This window comes from Topomyia yanbarensis, chromosome 2, assembly GCF_030247195.1.
Source record: "Topomyia yanbarensis strain Yona2022 chromosome 2, ASM3024719v1, whole genome shotgun sequence".
Classification (NCBI taxonomy): domain Eukaryota; kingdom Metazoa; phylum Arthropoda; class Insecta; order Diptera; family Culicidae; genus Topomyia; species Topomyia yanbarensis.
The window spans coordinates 179,702,087-179,706,253 of record NC_080671.1 but is presented as its reverse complement, the minus strand read 5'-3'; the positions used below and the strand labels follow the sequence as shown (position 1 = coordinate 179,706,253).

Sequence of the window (4,167 nt, the reverse complement as noted above, 5' to 3'; positions counted from 1 at the left end):
TTGTGGCGACGGTTATCACGATATAGAGCACATAGTCTGGGCGTGCACCGAGTACAGTTCCGCCAGGTCTCGGCTTATGGACTCCCTCCGGGCCCGAGGAAGACCACCCAACGTCCCGGTTCGAGATGTGTTGGCAAGCCGCGATGTCCTCTATATGTCCCTTATATACACCTTCATAAAAACCATCAATATCCAACTTTAACTGCCCCTTTTTCCTTATCATTCTCAGAAACGCTCTCTTCCACCTGTACCATACACCCACGATGGTTTGATGCGACTCCAAGGCGACACAAAACATCCCTGTCAAATGAGCCAACAAACACGGGACCTAAAGCACGAACATCACACGCACAACTCGAAATGTAGCCGATCAACATCTGAGCCGCACTACGAAATCGTCTGGAGAAACCCCTTCCATCTTAAGAACGACCACCCGGCGTCCCAGTACATGATTCTTCCTGATGAAGGCCACCCTGATTCTGTAATCCATCCGTTGATCTCCCGAAGTCTGAAACTGAAATAATGTTCTCCCCCTGCCATGTTTGTCCACCCTACTTCCCCTGACTCTTATACACAGAAGTAACACCCCTTCCCCCCCCCCCTCAAATATATTCATGAAGCATTTAGCTCTTCTTGCCTTTTCTAGTTTTAACTATTATATTATATGATCTCGTTGAAAATGCCCAACTCTACTACCACATAAAATAACTCTAATTAATGTCTCCGAATCTTTACAAAATTTAATCACGCCCTCTAATTATTTCTACTTTTAAGATAGCCGTATAAATTTTCCCCCTTAGTTAAACATTATTTGCTCCAATAATCTCATTGCTAAAAATGTCAAACCATATTGCCATAAAAACTAAATGACCCCCTAATCTTACGAAAATTATATTACCCCCTTGTATATGTATAGCTAATCAATATGTAATCCCCTAGTTTTAAGTAATTTAAAATGTAAAACAAAACAAAATTGGCACCTTTAAGCTAACGCAAACCTGCCTTATCAAATAAACGAATTGGAAAAAAAAAAAATACTGTGAACTGTCCATCTCACCCAACATTCTCATGTCTTATCTTGCCTTGTTTCCCCACATATTTACACCATTTGCAAAGAGAATAGGAAAAGAGACGAATAGTGTGAAGCCAAAAATACCTTATTGAGCAGCCCAATCGTGCAATGTAAATAAACATTACTCATGCCTGAGTTGGAGGAGATAAGTATTGTAAATCTATCAAAAAAAAATTTGAATTTTCGTCAGAATTTAGTGCAATCGTGATTGTAAGGTGCATTCTAGAGTCTATGTATGAGTAAAAACAAGTTTTAGAATTATTTCATCTCTTTGTTTCGAAATGCACATCGTTTGATAAACAAATTCAACGATCGACAAAAGGTTTGTTTTCAAAATATAATAGGAGTCATTTAAAGTGCTGCCTTTGGAAACGGTTGCCAAATTCTAGTGTTGAAATCATCGTAAAGGGAGTGTTGCCATTTTGACTGATTTTCACTCTGCGTCTCTTTCACTATTCTCTTTGACCATTTGGATGAACTCTGTGTGGGGAGAAACAAGTAATGCAAGCAAGCAAGCTACGGCAGGTAGCCTAGAACAATGTTCTAATAGCCTTCCGTTTGCCAGTATTTAATTCAACTCGCCTAGCCGCCATTTCGTTCACTGGGTTTCTACGCTGAAAAATTAGCTCAAAACTGTCAACACAAAACCGTCAAAACTAAATAATTTAGTCTTTCGTGGGATGAACTCTCATTTATCCAAAAGATCGAAAAAATCACTTATACTGACATAATTTTATTAAATTAATCGTTTTTTATCAAAAATGTGCCGGCTTTACGTTTGGCAGAAGAACTTACTACTGAAGAAACTATAGGAAAAGAGGAAAGCAGACATTCCATAGCGACGCACACGACGAGGAAGTCAGTTAAAAATACCAGTAAAATAATTTTGCAGATAGTCTCCGGCAGCCTACAAACACATCCGCAAAAAATTAATCCATAGAAAGATTTCTTCGTGGCATACAACAAAATCGTCAGTTGTGACAACTAGGCGGCGGCGAGAAGCTGAGCTGTTGCTGGTACAAACCGGATGCGAGAAATCTGCTTGCAATGAACCAAATGGACCTTTTCAGAGTAAAACCACGTAATTCGTGCAGATCCACTCTGCTTTCACTTTGACATCACCCGGCATCCTAATGTCGGTTCCAGCTTCTAGCTCAGCTGCTTGCCGTCACTCTGTCAGCAGTCTTACATATATTGCAGTGTCACTGACGAAGGATGTGAGAAAACGCATGCCATCTGATACATAAGTTGCCGTAAAACAAAGCCTAATAAATAAACTGCAGAAGCCTCACGAATTTTACATTGATCTATGACTATTGTAATGGCTGTAATGATCTGTGACGTCAATGGTAAGTGGTATTTTTTATTGTAAATATAATAAAACAACTTAACATTTTGCAGATCTTTGAACGTCGTATATTGTGATTGGTGTGACCACGTAGTTCTTTCTTGAAGATCGACGGTACACGTGATCGACTTAATGCTGCACACAGTACTGGTTATTGAATTATCGAAAACTAGCATCGACAGCCTCTATGGTACCTGGGGGTTCCGAATGAAGTCTTCACCGATTCATAATCATCCTTCGATAATACCGTATTTCCACTCCATCTGCCGGGTGTGTCCGTAGTATTTAAAGGAACCAAGATGTTAAGCCAAAAGGATCCAAACAAATTGCAGCATGAAAAAAAACTAGAAATATTTCTTCACATCTTGTTACGAGCGGTAGGGAAGTGACTTGTACATGAACCGAAGACATTTCGCAATACTTTTTTTTAAATTTTCATTTACGTGTCTTTAAATCGCAATACTCTACCGGCCCAACGGTTTGAGGCCAAGAATATCTCAGATCAACGCACGCACAGGGATCGGTTGGATATTAAGCTAAAAGAAATGAATGAGTTTTTCTGGAGAGCACCATCGGTGAATAAAACAGGAATTATTTATTTGTTGAATTGTTTAAAAGCTAATATATTTATTTTACAGTTAGCATCATTTTAGAATTATTTTTCATATAATTTGAAAGAAATGTTTTTATCGAGAATAATATTTTATTTATTGAGTGGTACAGCATAAAATGGGATTTTTTATGTATGTTTCCATGTATTACTTTTCCTTTGATAAATATCAATTGTCGCTTTATGTACTTTAGAAACGATGTTCTTAGCCATAAACCTATGCACAGAGATAGCATTCTATTCAACTCATGCGACCTTCCCTTACATGGACATTGTTTGTAGCTTAAGATGTACTAACATGTGAAACAAAATTCAAATGTTTAAATGCCCATTTCGCACCAGTTGGACTAGTACAAATGTTGTTATATTCCCTAAAAGTTCACTGCACGTTCACGTCAAATCGACTACAAGTCTTCGGTGCAGTTCCTTAGAATATAAACAATAAGTGCACTGAAAACTACATGGAGATTCGACGTTAAAGTGCACTTTGATCACACAATTAAGGGGTGTGAACATCAGAGTGCTTGTCAAATTTGCTGGGGGATACGCAATATCTTTACCAATTTTTGATAAATTTGTCACTGCTGGATCGATCAGTGGCTCAAATTGTTGAAGGCTGCGATATTTACCTATCTGTTCCTCCAAAAATTTATGGTAATTTACAGTTATGTAAGATTACTATTATTTAATAGTCATGAAATGTTATCTTTTCATTATTTTTTAACGTAATGCTGTATGTGTACTTGATATTCCCAGTGACACTATCCTGATCGGGAATGGCCAAATTGTCGCCTGGTGTTGAATCATTTTTGTTGACATGTCTTTTCAAATGTGCTTTCCAGATCTCCATCTGAAATACTATGGCTAGTGTTGAAGGTCAATCCGGGAGCGCCACCCGGGACAAGTAGATTACCTTTCAGTTCCTCCCTATCGTTCAGTATGCACGCATTCGAACCTTCTTGCTGGTGGTGACGGTCGTTCTGCCGACCGTTTAGCTAGTTATTAACGGTGATTCAAGTGCTATTTGCGGAATATCAGGAAACAAGAGATTATAACTACCAGAGGTCGCATGTCGCTGTTAACACTGAAAATTTATCATCTCGCTACATATACTAGGGACCATTCATAAATTACGTA

The 4,167-nt window shown here is 38.5% G+C and overlaps 1 long non-coding RNA gene across 1 annotated transcript; it reads left to right on the top strand.

Moving 5' to 3' along the window:
- The first annotated feature begins 1,743 nt into the window (after positions 1–1,743).
- LOC131678566 (uncharacterized) lies at positions 1,744–3,067 on the top strand. The gene is made up of 2 exons (XR_009303673.1): positions 1,744–2,421; positions 2,474–3,067. It is a non-coding gene; the product is annotated as an uncharacterized LOC131678566 (long non-coding RNA).
- Positions 3,068–4,167: the final 1,100 nt, after the last annotated feature.